General features: G+C 38.2%; 1 protein-coding gene and 1 long non-coding RNA gene across 3 annotated transcripts in view; one reads left to right on the forward strand and one right to left on the reverse strand.

The window, feature by feature from the left end:
* The window catches only part of TMEM108 (transmembrane protein 108), a 322,453-nt gene that overhangs the window by 194,808 nt on the left and 105,159 nt on the right, over positions 1 to 22,486 (forward strand). The window lies entirely within an intron of this gene.
* Positions 1 to 22,486, reverse strand: part of LOC148124017 (uncharacterized) — an 83,969-nt gene that overhangs the window by 37,944 nt on the left and 23,539 nt on the right. The gene's annotated exons all lie outside the window — the stretch shown is intronic.

The following is a 22,486-nucleotide window of genomic DNA, read 5'->3' on the forward strand; positions in this document are numbered from 1 at the left end:
TATCTTATACATCACTCAGTTTACTCCCCTTTAATTCATAGTAAAAATTTACCATGGTCTAATCACTTTTTAATTATCACATTCTAGCTTAATAACAATAATCTAACTATTACATACCACATATGCATATATTTATTTTAAGCCAGATTCTGCATGGTATTTTTTCCCTCAATTACATTCTAAATCATTTATTATTTCAAATATATTAATCTAATCAATTAATTGTAGAAACTAATATTAATCTTTTTACTACAATCCTCATAATTCATTTTAACTATATTCTTCATTTTATTAAATATAATTAGTATTCTTATCATAACTTCCCATTTTCACATTTATTCCAGTTATATCTATATGTGATTTGACAATAATCCTTAGAAAATTTCAAATAGAAAGTAAATATCAGTTCCAATCTTTTACCTTTAATATCTATATTCTTATATATCACAACACATTACCTTGCAGAATCCCCTTTCCTATTCTTTATCTACCCATTATCTCTAAATCTCCTAACTGTGTAATTATTTTTCATTTTTATTTGCTTTCTATATTCCTTTATTTTCTGGTCCTTTCTCTTAATCCCCTCTTTTTTCCTTTATTTTTCCCCCTCCATTTCTTGGTCCAATTTTTATCCCCCTCCCTCTCTTGAACTTTCTTCTGTAATTCCCTTTTCTGCTGTTTCCTTTTTTTTTTTTTTTTTGACTTTCCAACCATTTCTCTCTTTAATTATCCCCTCAAACCTCCAGATTTTAATTTCCATTCTTTCCCCCCCTCATTTTAGAATTTGTTGTTCCATATGTTCATTAAGGCTGGCTTCTTCTTTAATCAACTCCTCCCCTTTTGGCTCTGTTTATATTGTCCAGTAATTTAATTCAACCAGCGTCTTTGATATTTATTTCTAACAATCGACTTCTGCTGATTCCTCTTTAAATTTTTTCAGGGTCACGAAATAATCCAATGTCTATAAGTTTTTATTTCTAAGTTCTTTTTATTGGGTCCCTGATTTTTCCCAAACTCACTAAGTAATCCCAGGAAAATTTCTTCACAGTTCTTTTTCTTTTATCTTTATAGTATTCTATTTTTTCACTTTTCAGGGATTCTGTGTTATTGTAACAAAGTTCCTCTTATTTTGTATCAAGTTCCAGTTTTAAAGAATCAAGCACTTTTAAAAGAGTCACTGAAATTTTTCCTTTACCATTAGGTGATGCTCTCTGTTATGTCCAAGTTCCATCCTTTCTTTTCAATTTCTTTTCCCTTTTTAAGGCTATTCAATAGATCCAATTAATTATTATTTCTTTTTCACACGGTCAAGTTCAGTATTTAATTACGGCTGTTAAGTGTCAGAATCATCCAATTTAAACAAATATTTTCTTCTAATTTCTTCCTTCAATTTAGCTCTTTCCGAAATTCAAAGCCATTTTCATTTATATCCAATTTTCTTTTCTCTCACTCTGGTCGCTGCTTTTACAGTCTTTCTAAGAAATTTATTCATATCTTAATTCCAGGGTACCTTAATGTCCATATATATGCCTGGTTTGCCTGGTCTCCACACTGTCCACTACTTCACCACTCCAGCACTATCTTGTATCCCAGTTAGCCTTCTGTCTTCAGGGTGGCTATTTTTGACCACTGCTACAGTCCGTCTTTGGAGGGAGTATACTTAGCCAGGGAGGGGAGATGCAGCTCCCCTCAATCTGACAGGCAGTCTCCCTCTTCTTCACCACCCCTCCAAGGTGGTTCCGGCTCTGTTCGGAGCCCTCCAACAGGAAGAGCACAGATTGAAGCTGCGCACAATCACAGACTTTGACCCATCCACAATAGAAATGCCACCGGAAGTCCCTAAAAATCACCTAATCAATCAATGGAAATAGTTTTAGGTTGAATGTGCTGTGAGAAGCTTCTTTATATAAAGGTAAAGCTACTTTACCTTTTGCCATCTATTCCCCTCAAGTTTTTAATCTTCCTTGTAGCAAAAGTAAAGGTTGTAGGAGAATAAAGAGGGAATTCCATTTTTTTAGTTACCATCATGATAGCAACTTCATGCTTTGTGAGCCCCTAAGGGATGCTATATTAGGAACTAGAGTCACCTTCTGCCTCATCTTTTGGTCTGAAGAACTTTGAGAGATGAGGAGAAAAGGAGGAGAACTTGTTATGCATTTGTTTTGGGGGAGGGGACGATACATAAATTCAGTATATCTCACTTCAAGATAACCAAAATATCTATTCCCTTTATTACATAGGCTTTTTAAACTTTCCAATTTTTACATATATAAAAGCTACCTTCACTAATTTTGACTGCTTTTCCCCATTTGTAACCACAGTATGAACTGGCAACATTTTTTGTTGCCAGTTTATATAAACAATATAAACTGGCAACATTTTTTGTTCTACCATGTGAGACACATTTAAGTTGATTTTAGTGCTCATGAGGTATACTGAATTCATAATTCTTTGACTAAAACCTCCTTGGTACTGTTGATAGAATGTACACACTCATATGGTTTGTAGATTTTTAGATTAATAAAGAAAAATAATCATATGTTGACATGGAATTTAGTAAGCAAAAACTTTCATCTAGTAAAAAAATTGCATCTAGTGGTGGGGTTTAGCAGAAGTAAAAAGATTAAGAGTACTTAAGAAATTTATTTGCCCCAAAATAATAACAACTTCTTTAACAAAAATATAAATTTGTTGAATTGAAAAAGGATAATAAATGGGAAATTTGGTTAAGCTTTATTATCTATTTATTTGGGGGAAGTCAGGTAACAGTAATATTCTGTTGATGTAGAAGCAGAAAAGGCAAAGCTCAAGGAACTGCCAGTTTCATGCCAACGGGGTAAGAGCAATGTTTCTTAGGGCAGAATTATCAGATATGTTAACAGTCTGAAATCATTTAGCTTAGGGAAGAAGCAACAATGGATTTACTGTGGTTATAATAGGAAAACTGTACTGTTAACAGTGGCAAAAGGCAATTATTGTAACCTCTCTGCACAGTATCATTCTAGATTGCAATAAAAATTCTTTATTATCTGCACCTGGCAGTATGTCTAAGAAACACCAATTCTGTCAAACTTAGCAGCCAAATTATAAGCCATTTAAAATCTGGAGATTGAATTTTACTGCTGAATCTTATTCCAAGGAACTTCCCACAATTTGCTTTATCAAGCATTTGCTGATACAAAGATGGCTGAATAGCTCTTGTTAGGAACGTAAGTCACCTAACAGTTATTTGGGTTGCAAATATATAAACCAGGATAGACATTTTAATACTATTTCTTTAAGAGCATGCTAAAACTGTAATTGAGTGTGGTTCCACAAATGGCCATAAGATGGAGCCAGAAACCTGGGTTTGTTTAGTCTCAGAAGTTAATCTCAGTGAGTGTTTCCTTCTGTTGGAGAGAGTTCTCAGTCAGTGTTTCCTTCTGTTGGAGAGAGTTGCCGTTCCTGCTAAATGACTGTTACTGATCGTTGATGTAAGTCTGTTACTGAACTGTTTTTTGATACTGGACTTTGATATTTGGATTATCCCTGAACTGAACACTGACTGCTTTACCTGTGAATGACTTGGACTGCTTATCTTGAACTTTGCTTAAACATTTATGGGAAGTAAAAACCTAGATTTACTGTACAGTGTATCTGTGTGCTGTGTGTGTATTATTCTTCACCACTCTCAATACGTCCCCCTGTATGTGCTCATTTTCCTAACGGGGAATTACCTCAACACTGGTTATGGGCCCAGGCCATACCAGGCTCAGATAATTGAGAGTTGGTGTGAATACACAGTACTGTATACAGACAGCTGTTTACTGTTTAATTTTAGGTTACTATCCTGGTAAAGATGGCACATGACACTTCAACAAGTTTATCACTAATAATCCAGTTGGATGGAACAAACTACATTTCCTGGTCTATGAAGTGCAGTTTACTTCTGCGTAGAGAAGGTTTATGGAATGTAGTTCAAGACCCACTGGATGTAAATGCTTGGGATCCAGAAAATGAGGATGATGCCAAGAAACTTGCTGACTTTAAACAGAACAATGAACAAGCTCTTTGTATAATTGGACGAAAACTGAGTGACCAGCAGCTAATCCATATTTGTGGAGAAGAGTCTGCTGCTAGGTGTTGGGAGAATTTGAAGAGGATTTATGTTTGTGACAGTGTAGGTGCACACATACATCTTACATGTAAACTGTTTAGAGCACGGCTTCTGAAAGGAGGAGATATGTTAGCTCATTTAAACTTCATGAAAAGAACTTTTCAAGAGCTACATGAAAAGGAACTGATATTTTCAGAGCTGCATCAAGTTTACATCATTCTTTCCTCATTGGATGAAAGTTATGATGATTACATATCTTCACTGGAAGTCCTGCCCAGAGATAAACTGACATTGACTGACATAACTGGAAGATTATTAGAAGAAGCAAGAAGACGGATGGATAAAGACCAACTGAGAAAGGAACAACCACAAGAAGAGGATTTGTGTTCAACTGCCTATACTGTTAGGAAATGTTTTTCTTGTGGGGCTAGGGGACATATAGCTGGATTCTGTAAGAAAGGAAAAAGACAATACTAGTAAACATCAGAAGGCTAAGAAGAATGTTAGTTTAGCTATGTCTAGCAATTCAATTGTAAACCTTGATTTGTGGGTTGTTGATAGTGGAGCATCACAATGCATTATTAAAGATAGAAAAAGGTTTGTAAAGATGTCTACGAGTAAGCAACATGTATCATTGGCAAATGGATGGAAGGTGAACACATCTGGTAAAGGTACTGCATATTGTTCTTGTATAAATGAACATTTAACTATATTATACGTACCTAAACTGAAATTTAATTTGTTATCAGTAAGGGCTTTAATTAATCTTGGTTATGTAGTAACCTTTAGGGGAGATAACTGTATAATAGAGAAAGAAGGTAAAAGTGTTACTGCTACTTTAGAGAATAATTTATATGTGATACATGATGATCAGTTGAAGATGGCTAACTCAGTTTATAACAATGTTAAGCCACATGATGAATGTATACATTTACTGCATAGACGCTTGGGGCACATTAATTTCAAAATGCTCAAACTGTTGAATTGTCAGAGGGAGTAAAATTGAAACCCTGTAACAAGTATCTAAACTGTAATGCCTGTAGCCAAGATAAATCTATGTTGGGTATTGTAGTATTATTAGGAAAGATATTGATTGGATGGAGGTCTATTCGACAGAAACATCTAAGTTTGTCAACAATGGAGCCTGAATTCTCATGTTTATCTCTATTATGTACAGATTTAGTTTATTATAAGCAACTATTGATTGATATGGGAATTGATGTAACAGATTCTATTGTTGTTTATGAAGACACCCAATCAGCAATACAGATGGCTTCCAATCTTGCTGTTAAGACAAGATCAAAACACACAGATTTAAGATATTTAAATGTGAGACAATGTGTACAAAGTAAGATGATTAAGCTGGAATACTGTATGTCAGAAAATAACATTGCAGATCATTTTACAAAAGCCCAAGGCTCTGTAAAGCATAAGGCTTGCTGTGAGGATTATGGACTTAGAATGTAAGGTTGTATATATTGTCCTACCCAAAGGGGAGAATGTTAGGAATGTAAGTCACCTAACAGTTGGGTTGGAAAATATATAAAACAAGATAGACATTTTAATACTGTCTCTTTAAGGGAATGCTAAAACTGTAATTGGGTGTGTTTCCTCAAACGGCCATAAGATGGAGCAGAAACCTGGGTTGTTCTGTCCTGTTCCGGAGAGTGTTGCCATTCCTGCATTTCCCTGTTGACTGTTGCTGATCATTGTTAGTCTTGGTTTTGATGTAAGTTTGTTACTGAATTGTTTATGATACTGAACTTTGTTTTTAGATTATCCCTGGACTGAAAACTGACTGCTTTAACCATGAATGACTTGGACTGTTTGTTGAACTTTGCTTAACGGTTTTACTGGAAGTAAAAACTGCATTTTTACTATACAGTGTATCTGTGTGCTGGTTGTGTGTTATTCTTCACCACTCTCACTATGTCTCCCTGTGTGCGCTCATTCTCCTAACGGGGAATTACCTCAACAAGCCCACCAAAATTTTTCCACAGCCCACCAGTGGGCTGCGGCTTTAGATGACCCTAACTGTTAAATCTGCTAAAAGTGAAACTAACCTTTAGATGACCCTCACTGTATATATAGCAGGTACCCTCACTGTACAATTTTATAAAAATTGTCTCAAATTCCACAGTTGTTTCAAACTTTAGAGAATTCAATTGAAAGTTCTGGCTAATAACACACCTACTTTTATTAATTTTCATTCCATTTTGTTTTTGTAATTCTATCCATGCTCATTCCTATTTGTTGAAGTATGTATTCTACAACATGTCAACCCAACCCAAGGATAATTATATGTAGCCCTCTTCTTAAAAAAAAAAGAAAGAAAAAGGTGCATACTCATGTTCTATGAATTTGATAAAATCTTAGAGGAGAATTCAGTGTTTTTGTGGTGAAATTTGAGGAAGAATCCACCATATATACTATAGGTTTATAAACTCTTAGAATAAATAGTCAAAATTAAAACTAGAAATCTTATCTGACTCAGACTAAAAAAAGCCTGTGGAAAAAATCATGGAGCACCAGGAAACACCTGAGGATTGGAAAACGCTGATGTGGTTCCTATCTTCAAGAAAGGGGAAAAAACAGACCCAGGAAACTACAGACCAATCAGTCTAGCATCAATACCGGGAAGATTCTGGAAGAGATAATAATAAAAAAATCTGCTAGCAACTAGAAGCAAATAAAATTATAATTAGTAGCCAGGATGAGTTTGATAAAAATAGATCATGCCAAACCAATCTTATTTCATTCTTTGATAAAATCATTAAATTAGTAGACCAGCGAAATGCTGTAGATATAATATACTTAGATTTCAGTAAGGCATTGGGCAAGTAGACCACAATCTACTTATTGGTAAGCTAGAAAAATGTGGAATAGACAACATCACCACCAGATGAATTTGTAGCTGGCTGACAAACTGTACTCAATAAGTAGTCCTTAATGGTACTATATCTATGTGGAGAAAAGTAAGTAGTGGGGTACCATAAGGCTTTGTCTTAGTCCCAGTACTCTTCAATATCTTCATAAATGACTTAGAATAAGGAATAGAAGAGGAACTCATCAAATTTTCAGATGAACTAAATGCAGGAGTAGCCAACACTCCAGAAGACAAACTCAGGATCCAAAAAAATCTTGAGAAACAATGGGCCTTATCCAGCAACATTAATTTCAGTGTGGAGAAAAGCAACATTTTACATTTAGGCAGGGAAAATCAAAGGTACAGATTAGGAGAAACCTGGCTCAAAAACAGTAATTGTAAGAGGAACCTTGGAGTCTTATTGTATGATCACTGCCTTGACTACAAATACCAGGCTTCCTGGCACTTCCAAGTCCTGTGAGGTTTGCTTCAGTACCCGCTCCCCCTCCTGTAGCACCCACTTTCTTCTCGGTTCCTCGGGATGGCCTCTTTTTCTCCTTGCAAACGCGGTCCATCTCGGTTCACTTGCATAGGTCTTTGCTCTTTGCATGTTTGACCAGTTGGTAAAAGCAGCCTTTGAATAAAAGCAGCCTACTCAATAAAAGAGGAACACCCACTTATCTAGCATCTAATTAACCTGTGGAATTCCTTGCCACAGGATGTGGTGATGGCATCTGGCCTAGATGCCTTTAAGAGGGGATTGGACGAATTTCTGGAGGAAAAGTCCATCATAGGTTACTAGTCCTAATGGGTATGTGCTATCTCCTTATTATAAATGTGGGCCACTGTGAGATATGGGAGTTGGACTAGATGGGCCATTGGCCTGATCTAGTAGACTGTTCTTATGTTCTTATGCTCCTATGTTCCAGGCACTCATACAGCCAGCCACCCAGCCAGCCAGCACTCTACACTGCACAACACAGGCTAAAGAAGCAGCACAGGAGGTGACATCAGTAAGGAAAAAGTTGGGTTATGGATTGGTTCTGTCATTTTTTTTAAAACTAAAACCTCAGTATTCAAGTTAAATTGTGTTTAACTTGAATACTGTTGGCACTTTGCGATAAATAAGTAGGTTTGGGGTTGCAATTTGGGCACTTGGTCTCTAAAAGGTTCGCTATCACTGGCCTAGACAGTCACTTATCTGAAATGGTATAGGTTCTCCTGCTTGAGCTGGCGGCTGGACTAGAAGACCTTCAAGGTCCCTTCCAGCTCATTCTATTCTAGTATTGCTATATTCTAGCAACCATATCAAAAGAAAAAAGAAAGAAAAAGAAAGGATTTGACCATATTTAATGGACCCAATCTGGATATAGTATTACTACACGTTGAAGATTTGGTTCACATGCAAATGCATGTTGTTCAATGTAGCAAAAATAATAGTAAAAATATCAGTAACCATCTGCTTGGAATCTGCATACCCAATACTTTCTGAATTGTATCAGTTGTACATAACCGTAAAAGACAGACTAGAAATAAAAGTTAAAATAAGCCAAAAAAATGATAAAAGAACATCTGTTGGATCTTGATGAATATAAACAATTGGGATCAGATGGATAACATGTCACCTCAGAACTACTGTATCATATTCCAAAAATCCTGGAGCACAGGGGAACTACCAGAGGACTGGAAAAGAGCTGAAGTGGTTCCCATCTTGAAAAAAAACAGATGCAGGAAACTACAGACCAATCAGCTTAACATCATTGCCCATGTAGATACTGGAAAACACAATCAAAAGCAAATCTGTGAACATTTAGAAATGAGTAAAGTAATAACTAGAAATCAGCATGGGTTTGTTAAAAACAGATCATGCCAAACCAATTTTATTTCAATCTTTGACATAATAACTAAATTAGTAGACCAGTGAAATGCTGTGGATATAATATACTTAGCCATCAGTAAGTCATTCACTAGACTGCAACCTACCTCTTGATAACCTAGAAAAAAATGGGGGAAATAGCATCACCATCAGATAGATTTGTAACTGGCTGACAAACCATACTCAATGAGTAGTCCTTAATGGCACTACATCTACATGGACGAAAGTAAGCAGTGGGGTAGCACAGGATTCTGTCTTAAGCTCGGTACTCTTCAATATTAAGACTTAGGTGAGGGAACAGAAGGAGAACTTATCAAATTTGCAGATGATACTAAGCTGGCAGGAATAGCCAACACCCTAGATTGGGGCTGTCAAACTCATGGCCTGCAGGGCGGATGCATCACACACTGACCACAACCACGCCTGGTTTAAGTGAAGTGGGGAAAGTCCTGATACATCATGTGATACTGCCATGACAAATTGAGTTTGACACCCCTGCCCTAGATGATAGGCTCAAGATCCAGATGGATTTTGACAGACATGAACACTGGACCCTAATTAAAAAAATAAAATTCAATGAGAGAAAAATAAGGTCTTAGGCAAGATAAACCAGAAGTACACATATAGTTTGGGAGAAACCAGACTTAATAGCAGTAACGGTGAGAGGGATCTTGCAGTCTTAGTGGACAACCAATTAAATATGAGCCAACAGTATGCAGTGGCAACTAAAAAAGCCAATGCAATCCTAAATTGCATTAACAGAGGGATTCAGTCAAGATCAAGTGAGGTACTCAATACCAGTGTCAGCCTTCAAGATCTTCTACTATTGCTTTGCATCTTTTGGCTGCCATAAGTAATGTGGGGGGGGAGAAGGGGGAAACTATGGGAAGCGAGCTGGAAGTGTTACATTCTAGTGTTGTTAAAATGAGGAGGGGGAAGTATAAATTCTTGCTTAGGTTTCTATTTCTCGCTTAGCTTTCTTTTCTCTGCACAGCTGCAAACCTTTATCAAAATATGCCAAGGTCAACGGACAGAGGCCTCATCACCACCTGAAGATGTCCACATGATCATATTCACAACTTTTAATTGGAAGAATCATTTGAACTATTGGGGGTGGGAACATTTCCATCATTTTGTATATGTGATTTGCCTGCCTAATTCCTCAGATTCAGAATTCTATGGTTGCTACCACTTCATTTCCAGTAAAAGATATCTTTTCTCTACTCAAAAGAGTCTAAGTATTTCTTTCTTGGATTTTGGATGGAGCACTACCTGACAACCAGTCTATAAAGCCTTAGTAAGCCTACACCTAGAATACTGCATCCAGTTTTGGACACCACATTATAAAAAGGATGTTGAGACTCAAGAAAAAAATCCAGAGAAGAGCAACAAAGATGATCAGGGGACTGGAGGCTAAAACATATGAAGAACGCTTATAGAAACTGGACATGCAGAGCTGGGATTCAGTCAGTTCTCACTGGTTCAGGCTGCTGCTGCCACCACTTTGACAGTCCGAGCCACCCCACTGCCACCTCTTTGCTCATCCAAGCCGCCACTGCCACCACCTCTTTGTCAGCCTGAATTGCTGCCGTCGCTGCCACCACCTCTTTGCTGGCCTGAATCACCACCACCACCTCTTTGCCAATCCAAACCACCACCACTGCTGCCGCTGCCTCTTTGCCAATGTGAACAGCCTGCTACCACCACTTCTTTCCCAGCCTGAACCATCACTGCCACCTCTTTGTCAGCCCGAACTGAGGTGGCAGTGGTAGGCATCAGCAAAGAGGCAGTGCCAGTGGTTCGGCTGGCAAAGGGGATGGTGGCGGCAGGCCGTTCACACTAACAAAGAGGTGGCAATGGCAGGTCGTTCATGCTGGCAAAGCTTGCCTTCAGAAGTTGTTGTAGCTTAATCATTGCAAGCTTTCAAGAAGAGACTGGACTGTCATCTGCAAATATGGTGTAGGGTCTGCTTGGGTGGGGGGTTGCACTTATGACCTCCAATGCCCCTTCCAACTCTGTTAATCTGTATCTGAAGCCCCATCCGCAGGGTGTAGGCAGCATGTGAAATCACATACCCTCCAATCCATGGAAAAACATCTCTCCACAGAACCAGTCCCTGGTGCCCAAAAGTTGGGGTCCATTGTATTACAGAATGCTAAACCTGGCCTTTGATTTGATATAGCAGGATTTTCTTTAGCTTTTCCTTTGTGTCAATGGGGAAATATTCAGTCTTATTCTGTATTGAACTTTGACACTTTTTTCCACATCTTCTGCAGAACTCCTTGAAGACAGAATAGAAGTTTACAAAATGTTTCAAGACTGCAGCATTATTTCATGGAAATAGTCTTTCAATCTCAAAACAGGCCATTCTGAATGTACTAGAAATGGTCCAATCACAAAAATCAAATCACAAAAATAAAAGTAATCTATAAAGTTAACATGGAACAACTCTTTTTGGATTTTAATTCTTCAGAATGTAGTCTCAAATTCCATGCAATCCTTTAAACAGGGAGAACATTAATCCACCATGAGATAACAGTTGGTATGTATATGGTGGAAGTCTAAGCTTAAGAAATGGCTTCTCCACAGTCACAGTCTATGTATTAAATGTTTCTCTCATTTATTTGTTTGCTGTTATTTTGACAATAGTATCACTGCAACAGTACCTGGCTTTCCTTTTAGATGCTACACCATAAAATATTTATCCTTGAACTCCATTTTTTGTAGGATAACAGACTGTTCTGTATTTTTGCATCCTGCTATAAGATCCTATATTGTGGATTTAATATTTTTTGTAAGATATTTACATAATTTTTCTTTGATTATTTTCTTTGTTTGGGTTCTTAATAATTCCATGCATTGATATTGAACAGTTTCAACTCTATAATGCCTCCAGAATGATGTATAGTTCTAAAAAGTATAATGTATGTAAGAAAATAAGAATTAGGAATTAATAAAAATTTATGGAATATAAAATATGTGTAATATGTGCAAGAGTTTGTTTAAATATAGAATAGATACAAAGTGACTTTGGAAAGATTTTCCCCCCAAAAAGAGCCACCATGAAATAAGCAATAGTCACCAATTATTTTTACGGTATTATTAGTATTATCATCATCTGATGATAGCTGAATGACTGAATGAATATAGGATATGGATTAACAATTAGTGAACCACAGACTGTTAGAGGCCCATGAATTTCAATTTCCTTTGTAATCTTTCAAATCCACATTGCAAAAATTTAGCTGAGTAATAAAGTACTATATTAGAGTTTGTCGCATTTGTCAATATCAAATATAGCATCCAAAATTACAGCAACAATAGCAAAAAGGATTGAATATTCAGTCCCTGTTTTTTGGTGGCATGATTGTTTCTCTGTGGTAAAGTTGAAGACCAGTGATGGGATTCAAAAAATTTTATTATCTATTCTGTGGTTGTGGCTTGGTGGGCATGGCAAGGGAAGGATACTTTAAAATCTCCATTCTCTCCCCACCCCACCAACCTGCTTTCCAGCTCCGTTCTCCTGTGCAGGGCAACAAAAGAAGACCCAGCCGATCAGCTGGGACTTGGGAAGCAGGGAATAAATGGGGGCGGGGCCAGTCAGAGGTGGTATTTGTCGGTTCTCCTAAGACATGAAAGCTGGATTCTAACACTATTGTGTTGGAAGGACTGCAGTTCTAGGACATGGTGCATTGGGTTGACTTAAATACTCAGGGTGATTATAAATTTATTTAGCCACCCATCTTGCTGCAAGGCAACTCTAGGTGCCTTACAGAAGATTATGAGGGTTGGGACCAATCTCACCTCAGGGGGGAAATGGCCAGGGCCACAGCAGAGAAGGGTCTTCTGCCAGTATGCATGGGCCAGTCCCAATGAAGTGAGATGGTTCCTCATGTAGCCTGGACCCATGCCATGTAGCGCTCTAAGAGTGATGACCAATACTTTCAACTGCACCTGCAAGCAAACTGACAGCCAGTGGAGTTCTGGAATAGTGATATAATATGGGCTACTCTAGTGGTCCCCAAAACTTTATGCCTCAACACATTCTGCACCAGTGTAACTTCCAACATGTAGCCTTATGTTAAGCATAGTGCAGTAGTCCAGATGTGAAATGACTTGGGCTTCAATGACTGAGTGCAATAGTTATCTAAGACTAGGAGTGTTAAAAATGAAGTATATATAATTTTAGAATCATTATAGAATTTTTTCAGCCTGACTAGTTATAGGATGGTAGACTACCAATGGAACACCAGAGCTGTAGCTAGTCTGGGAAGTTGAAAATTGTGCTAGAAGGAAAGAAAACTCCATTCAGGAATCCAGAATATCACTAGGAGGAGAATTCTGATTTCCTTTTTGTAATAGCAAGCTGTTTTCTTTTTGGGAAAAAAAACTGATACTAGATATTTAAAAACAAAGCATTTACAATCATTTACCAAACATCATAGAATGCATTTTTGTTTGGACATAAGGTTTGTTAGCAACATATGGATTTATTATTTCTGGCATGTGTAAGTTTGTTTTCTTGTACTGCCTCTCAGCTTTCTTTCAAAGCAGAAATCTACTTATTTCTTATGACACAGTGCATTATGATCAACAAATGGTTTTTGCCTTTTATACCATGGAATGTATTTTTATGTATTGTTGGGAGAAATGTCCATATGGGTTCAGTTCCAAGGGGGAGAAAAGACACTGCAAACATGGAGACTGCTTGGAAGGATGGTTTAATGGTGGAGAGGACCACATAATTTTGAGGTCCTGGGCAAAAAATGAGCACATGGGTAAGAACAGAGAGGGAGAGATATTTATAACCTTTGTTGGGCTTTGAATTTGCTTCCTGTTTCTGTGGCAAGAAATGTATCCTGATTGGTTGTCAGACTCCCATGGGACCATGCAGGGGAAACTTTGTAGGTTGTGTTGAGTCCCAGGTTTGACTGAATCTTGCTGGGGGATGTAATGAAGGGGCTTTGGGCAATTCCTATTATGGCTTAATGGCTTTGTCCTGATTAGTGATTGCTCTGAGTTTTTCCTTCCTGCTCTGATGAGTTAATCCTATTTCAATCTTTTGTCTTTTTCTATTTTAGGAATTAATCTTGTCAGGGGGCAAAAATGGAGGTTTGGCTTACCCCGGAGAGTTTATTTTTAGCCTGATTCCCCTTATCTTAATGGCTCTACTTACTTATTTTTGTGGTCAGCTTTTGTTGCTTTTTTGCAGCCATTAGCAGGCGGCTACAAAAGTTTTTTCTTTCAGCTGGTGATTCTTGGTTTTCTTAAAGAGGGAAGGACTAGCTTGAGTTTTCTTGGCACTGTTTTCTGAGGTTTGTGGTGCTGTGAGGTTTCTGGCACTGTCCTTTTGAGATAAACTTCCGACAGTATTAAAAAGCTATTTTTGATACTACATTTAGCATGAAGCAGGTATCATTAAGCAAATGTATATATTTGGGAATCTGCTCCAGTTATTGTAGTAAAGACAATTGCAACTCAGCTGAACCATAGGAAAATATATCACTAATTTTTTTACCAGTACTAAATAATGCACCCTGATCTATATGCTAATTGTTTAAATTTGGATATAAAAGCAGAAAACAAGTGGAATATACAGTTATAATTTAAATGTTAGTTCTAAACTCAACTCTCTTGCAAAATTCCATGGAGTCTGCCTTGGGTCTCCATATAATAGTTGAAAGGTACTTAAACTGTGGAATATAAATGGAATGAATGAATGAATCTGAATTTATACTGTCTTTTCTTTTTTGCAAATCAGAAAATTAAATGCATTTCATACTTTCAATGTTAAAGGGAAAATGAAATGCTGAAAATAACAAATAATTACTTACCCATTTTTTGTTTATTAATTTTGCCTCAGGAACAGAAAATGGCCATAGTTCAATAACCAAGATATACCCAAATATAAAGAAAAGATATGCATATTATATTTCCTTTGCTCAAAGTGGAAAGCTGAAGTTCAGCATAATCTACCATAATATGCAATTCGAAATCTGTAATTAAATTTCAAAACAGTTGGAATTAGAAGGCTGCTTTAAATCAACATCTGTTGTTATACATTCAAGTTTGCTTAGAAGTACCTAACAAAAATTGTTTAGATATAATAAGAAGCTGTGCAAAAGTGCTGGAACCTAGTATGTTTGGTCAATAATGTGAAAAGTGGATGAAAGTGGCAGGAAAGGGATTGCACCCAGATGCAAGCTCAGAATGATCTATTTCAGTTAACACTCAATATTTTTCATATTTTCCAGTAACAGCTCACCACTTGGGAAATATTATTATGATCTAACAAAATGAAACACAGACCTACAACCAATTCTCCATATATGCCATGAAAATGTATTTCTGATTCATGAATAAACCCTTGTAATTTCTAAAGTTGTGATAAATAATCCTTTCATATTTACAGAGGAAAACTTCATTGCTTGGAATATGTTCACTAGTATTAAGCAGTTTCATCCATATGGAATTTATAGCATTTTCCACTTAAGTTTGAGGCTGACCTGTTGAAATTTTTTTTAGAGCACTTTAGAGTACCGAGTCTAGACAAGACACTAGCATTCCAATCATTCTGTGCACTAAGAACTGAACTGTATGATTTTGGAGAGTGAAAGGCAGGGGTGGGATTCAGTTTTTTTAACAACCAATTCTGTGGGTATGGCTTAGTTGGTGGGTGTGGCTTGGTCATGAGACTGGGTGGGCGTGGCCAACTCGACATCACTCATGTCAAGGGGTGCTTCTCCTCACCTGGCCTCTCATGACAGTGGGGATGCTGCAACAGTCTAAGTGTGAAAAATGGTTAAAAGTCACTTTTTTCAGTGCCATTGTAACTTTGAATAGTCACTAAATGAACTGTTGTAAGTCAAGGATTACCTGTACAAAAATACAAAAAGCTTCTTTGCTTGCAAAAAGCTGCCCTAAATAGCCGGAGTTACAAATCAGGCAGGGTGCCAGAGCACCTTGAGGAATGAAAATAGTTAAAATGCAATGATAAGCAGCCATCTCTTGCTCATAAAGTGAAACCCTTTAGCAGAGAGGTCATTTAAGCTCTCCAGAAAAAGCACACCCAGGAAAAGCAATCCTTAGATCCATTTGCACCACTTAAAAATACCAAGTGGTCTCACTCATCTCACAAGATATATCCTAAGGAAATCAAAGAGGCTAAGTGAATCTTGTCATTAACTGAATCCTGCTTCCCACATTAATTTTGCCTGACAAGTTGTCAGGGAAGATTTCAAATGGTGATCACATGAACTTCAGGATGCTGTGATCATCTTAAATACATGCCAGTTACCAAATGCCTGAATTTTGATCACTTATCTACAGGGATGCTGAAGCAATTATATATGCAAGTACTGCTATAAGTTACTTTTTTTCAGTGCTGTAACTTCAAATGGTCATTAAACAAATGGTTGTAAATCAAGGACTATCTACACAATATTATAAATGTATTCTCTCATAGGACTTTCACATAGCATGACTTTCACATAGCTAGATTTTCACATAGATTAATCAGAGGCTAATTCTGGCAAGACAAATGCAAAGAAATTGTGCTTCTTATGATTTATTATCTTCAATACAGAAGTGAATTAAATCATATTAGCTGAAAGATGATAGAAAAATTCCAGTTCGGGAAAGTTAGATCCGATAGTCATTCAAACAGGGAAATCTTTAAATGGGGGGGCCTTAAATAGATCTTACAAACACATTATCATATTGGTTTCTGTTTATTCTTTTCCTATATTGCAAAACTTTTTGCTCTTTGATATTTTCTACTTTTAATTTTTATATTTTTTTAAGTAAATGAATTATTCTGCTAACCTTGACATTTGTGACATGGCTTCCTTTAGAAGTAATATTATATTGTTTTTCATTGAAAGTTCTATACACACACAAATACCCTGCAGTGTTAAATCCTCTTTTATTAATTTTTCTTTCATATATGTTAGCCCTATTACTTTAAACATGAGCTACTGCGGCATTCTTAACTGCTGCCCAGCCCAGAGCTGCCAGCAAGGGTGGGTAAGGCTGCAGTGCGTACCTTGAAGTTCCCAGCACTTTGTTTGAAAATCTCCCCAAAAGAGGGAGAGGAGTAAATCCCACCCCCAGCCCCTTTGTTGGACCCAGAAGTCCTTGCCTGCCAGCCTTTTTGGGAAACATGGAGCCAGATGCAATTGTCCCTTCATGCGCGGTCCCTGGGAGACTGGGCAGGAGCGCCTAGCAGGCTTGGGCTAGGCTGGCTGACTAATGAGGTGGTGGTGGCCGCTGGTGCTGGGATTGCCACTCGGAGGATGCAGCTGGGCCTGGATGCAGCAACTGCCATCGCCCGGGTGGCTCAAAAATTAAATACTTCCTTTTCTTGCAAGTACGCACAAACATCATTAAAGGTAGAAATGATGAGTGAAGGAGAAGTTCTGTAACCAGAAAACTGAGAATGAAAACAATGTATTCCAGTTAAATTAGAAGTGGTTCTTTGTGAAGGCTCTGTGAAAGATTTGGAGTATTGCAAAAAGGCCCAAGAAAAAAAATAAAGCAGAAAGATTTAATTAAAAGAGAAGAGAAAGAATGGTAAGACATCTACTAACTGACTGCTTTGAAAATGCCTTTCAAATGTGTTCTCATTTACAAAGGATTGGAAATATTTGCTTGACTATATGCTTTAATGTTCAAAAACAACAATCTTTATCAGTATAAGCAGAGATGTATTCTTCAAACTTTAGTGCAGGCTTGTCTAACCTATGGCCCGCGGGCCGCATGTGGCCCAGGTCGCCTCGTAATGTGGCCCAGTGCCCACCCCAACCTTCGTGCCAGAGCCAGCGAGGAGGAGGAGAGGCAGGCGCAAGGCGGGGCGAGGCGAGTGCCACGCCAAGCAGCAACAGAAAAGGCAGACTCTGTCAGAGCACCACCTCCTGCTGTTGCTGCTGCCCCCGCCCCCGCTGCTGCTGCTGCTTCTGCCCCCGCCGCCGCTGCTGCTTCTGCCCCCACCGCCGCCGCTTCTGCCGCCACCGCCGCTTCTGCCCCCGACGCTGCTGCTGCTTCTGCCCCTGCCGCCGCCGCTTCTGCCCCGCCACCGCTGCTGCTGCTGCTGCCGCTTCTGCCCCCACTGCCGCTTCTGACCCCGCCGCCGCTTCTGCCCCTGCCGCCGCTACTGCTTCTGCCTTCCAGTCCTGCCTCATCCAGCCAGGCCATTTGCAGGAGGAGAGGTAGGCGCGAGGCAGGCGAGCTTTCTTCCCTCCCCTCTCCCCCACCCCGCAAAATTTGGCCGGAAAATAAACCGTGATAAACCATGATAAAAAAAACGTGATAAAAATAAATAATTTTTAATAAATTATTAATAATAAATAATAAAAACATCTCACTAACTTAATTTCCAAATAAATTTAATATGTTAACTATGTTTTCTATGGTTTTTTTGGATGATCAGGTATCGTTACTGTTATTTTATTTTATGTGCGGCCCAAACCAAATTTTCATCTTCTAATGTGGCCCAGGGAAGGTGAAAGGTTGGACACCCCTGCTTTAGTGCATTTTGCAAAAATAACTGTAGTAAACTGAATGCTACTGTAGAACATCATTTCTCACCAAAAATACAATTTAGTGAAGTATGATTTTACACTTAGGCAAGAAAAAAAACAAATGCACAGCTATAGAATAGATGGTGCCTGGCTCAACTAGAAGTAACTGTGAGATGGAACTGTGAGATGGAAACTTATCAAACAGATCCAACCTAGAAATAAGAAGAAATTTCCTGACAGTGAGAATAATTAATCAGAGGAATGGGATGCCTTCAGAAGTTGTGGATATACCATCACTGGAGTTTTTTAAGAAGAAATTTGTCCACAATAGTATAGGGTCTCATGCTTGAGCTAGACTTGGACTAGAAAACTTCCAAGTCTCTTCCAACTTTGTTATTCTTTATAAATCTTATAAATTCAGTGTTACTAAGAGAATGGTGATAAACAATATTTGAAAATGCCCATCAGGTCTTCCGATAGCAAAATCTCATCTTATTGGCTAGCATCAAGGAGAAGACGACTTTAAAAAAACTTCTTTTCTCATCATAATAGGCTAGACGAGGCGAGGACTGGCTGGGAGGGGAGGGATGAGGAAAGGAGAGGAGTGGCCAGGTGAGGCACCCCTCGATATGAGTGACATTGAGTTGACCATGCCCACCCAATCACATGACCACCCAGCCACTACCCAGCAGTCATTAAGGCAGATAATCAGTTGTTAAATTATTTGAATCCCACCATTGAGCAGGATGTTATCAATGCATTTAACTGGTAATAATAAGAAGCTATTAGTTGCCTAGTCCTTAAGCAAAAGAAGACAGATATTAAATGGATACACATAGAAAAAGAGAACAAGAAAAGCACACCTCCAAAGCCTGGTCCAAGAACAATACATTCACCATCTCCTGCTTATTGTTATTGCTGCAGCTGCTGCAGTTGCTGCAAATACATGGCTCCTGATTTTCAACTTGTCTGCATTTATTATAATAATAAAGTATATTGCTCTATTAGGCAAAGAGTTTTCTTTCACCACCTAATTATAATATGACCTGCAAGACTGACTGCAGAGTTGGCAATAGGGATTTCTTGCTTGACATTTATCTCACAAAATTTGCAGCTGGAAGTACAGCCCTGGCAAATAATCAGCAGAAAAGTCTCACAAAGCCAAGAAAAAGAAAACAGATATGGGAATAAAATCTAGCCAGATAGAACTTGATTAGCCCATTCTTTGCAAAAACATGCTTAATAGAAGGGAGATCTACTGCTGAATGACAAGCATTTGTAACTTAAAACTATTTAATTAAAGGCCTAGTATCCAAATGTATATGCTGAAATAAAGAAAAATCAGGATAACTGGGAGTAGAAGTTTTGTGTAGAAATATTGTGAACATCATTCAGTTTGTGTGAAAGATCATTCAACATGAACATAGCAGGTGTCATGTTTCCCAGTTAATGATCCCAATCATTTCAGGACTCTGATGCTGTTGTACCCTATAACTATTACTAACTGTTATACCTTATAATTCTTGATGAATGTATATTTTCTTTTATGTACACTGAGAGCATATGCATCAAGACAAATTCCTTGTATGTCCAATCACACTTGGTCAATAAAGAATTCTATTCTATTCTGTCTGGCTAGCATCCTTTCAGCAAACAGCAAACAGCCTGGTTAGCTTCAGCAACTTATCGCAGCCCATCACATGGCTCATCAGGGCTCCGCTCTGTTGCGCCCACCATTGGTCAACTGAGCTGACTGCTGCTGCTGCCAGGGAAAGCTGGAGCCTTCACTGCCGAGCAACTGATTGGCGGTTGGATCGGCCTCCCAGAATACCACTGATCAGCTGTTGTAGGCAGCAGGTATCACCGCCGCCTATTGCCACTGCCACCTATTGCCACTACTGTTTGCTGCAGTTCATCATTCACTGCTGTTCACCATTGTCGCCAATCACTGCCACTGCTGGTGATTGGTGACAGCAGTAATCAGTGGCAATCGGCAGTGATAGGCGGTGGTGGCAATCCAACTGCCAATCAGCGCCAGAGGTGAATGGCAGCAATGACAGGTGCTGGTGGTGATCCCCTCTCCCTCCCCCACCACAATATTCACTCTATAAGGTGCACAGACGTTTCCACCCATTTCAGGGGGGAGGAAGGGCGTCTTATAGTACAAAAAATACAATACAATTAACCAGCCACCTTCTTTCCCTGGTTCTTTGGACTTGTTCTGTCATGGAATTTATTTAACAGTCGCTCTGCTCTCACATCACTGCTCTTTACCTAGGTAGCTTCTGACAGAGTGTACCCTTTCCACTGAACCAAATACTGTAGTTTTCCCTTGTAGAGTCTGGAATCTAAAATCAGCTTTATTCAGTGGTGGAATTCAAATAATTGAACAACTGGTTTTCTGCCCTAATGACTGGGTGGATGGACATGGCTGGATGGTCATATGACTGGCCAACCTGATGTCACTCCTTTGCCCTAATGGCTAAATATAAAAAAGATATACCAAAAGGTAATTTATTATTTCATGCATTTAATACTTAAATAAGAACAATAAAAGAGGTACACAAAACTAGATTTTGTTCAAGAAAGAGTTTTACAATATTAATGAAAAACTATTAGATAATACATGACAAAAACAATAAAAATGTTATGTAAGGTATTTCGAAATTGCTTTTGATTGGCATCCTCACTTCAGTTTTACTGGAGCATCATCGGCTGTGTAATTTACTCTTAATCATTTCTTGACTGTAGGAATAGGGTCCCATTCTTGTAGAGATAGGCCAATTAGATTAATAATTATGTTTGTTATATTGGAAACAGGTGACTTCTCGTCTCTGAACATATGTTCATTTTTGAAAACCCCTTTCCACTTCTGCTGAACTTACAGCAATCGTTCCTAGAATATTTTTAGCTTTTTGAATACTGTCAGGAATTGCATGTTTCTGGGAATTTTTAAAAACATTTTCTACAAATCTTGATAATATATTAATATTTAATATAATTAATATTAATTTGGTAATTAAAAATGTTACTAAAGAGGAGCAATTGTTCTTCAGCTGCTTTCCGTGGAACTACTATTTCTTTAATATCCCAGTAATCTGGCTCCAAAAAATTGAGAAATTGTAATTTATTCCGGTCTTGAAATTGGCTACAACCTGTTTTTAAATGTTCACAATCCTTTAGTCTTTATTCAAATTCATTATGATGTTTTCTCAGAAAGTTTTTCCTCAGAAATCCCAACAAATCTATGATTTTCTACAAATTTTATATTTTTGAAGGTTTCTGAAGTAATTAATTTATCAACTTTTTCCCTTAGAGAAGCTTGTTGTATCTCTTTATTTTTCCCTGATGCCTCAAACTGAAAATATTTCCATTCTTTTGACACATGAACACTTCTCTTTTGTGAAGTCATATGTTGCACAATACTCACAACCTAACTTTTTGTTAGAAATTATCAGTCCCTCATATTTTTCTTTAAAATTGTTATATTGTTGCACTTCCAGCAGCAGGAAGATTATTTTCAATTTTGGAGTTATCGGTTTTTAGTTCCATAATTAACGTGCTTTGTTCTCCAAGTTGGGGTGATTGTGTGCTTGTGAGTGGTTGTAACATCCAAGACCAATTCTGATACAATTGAGTCTGATCTTGGTTTCTTACTGAAAAAATCTGTCAAACTCTGTTGCCTTTTCATCCTGTTAAGGGCTACTGGAAAAATATTTAAAAATGTTTTAGTTTAGGACTCGATTTAGTTTGGAGCAGATTTTCCCTCGGGCAATGCAACGGGATGGGAGGGGGGATAAAGTAGTCCCTGTACATGTGAGACAGAGCAACTTACCCAAAACTAGGCAAACAGCGAAGGCTGGTGAGTGAGGAAAGCAAACGAGGGAGCCAGAGAGCAACTGGGAGAGTCTAGGTAAGCGAGGAAAGTGAAGTGAGGTAGTTGGAGAGCAGCTGGGCAAATCTAGGTGAGCAAGGAGGAGTGGAGAGCAGCTGGGCCATGGGTAAGTCTAGATGAGGGAAGAAGTGGGCAAGGGAGCCAAAGAGCAGCTGGGCTGCGGGCACCACATGCTCTAGGCCAGCGGCAAAGGCAAGCAAGTGAGGGAGGTCACACAGTTGCTGGACAGAGCAAA

Source organism: Pseudonaja textilis, chromosome Z (genome assembly GCF_049901715.1).
Source record: "Pseudonaja textilis isolate UNSWEBS1 chromosome Z, rPseTex1.2, whole genome shotgun sequence".
Classification (NCBI taxonomy): domain Eukaryota; kingdom Metazoa; phylum Chordata; class Lepidosauria; order Squamata; family Elapidae; genus Pseudonaja; species Pseudonaja textilis.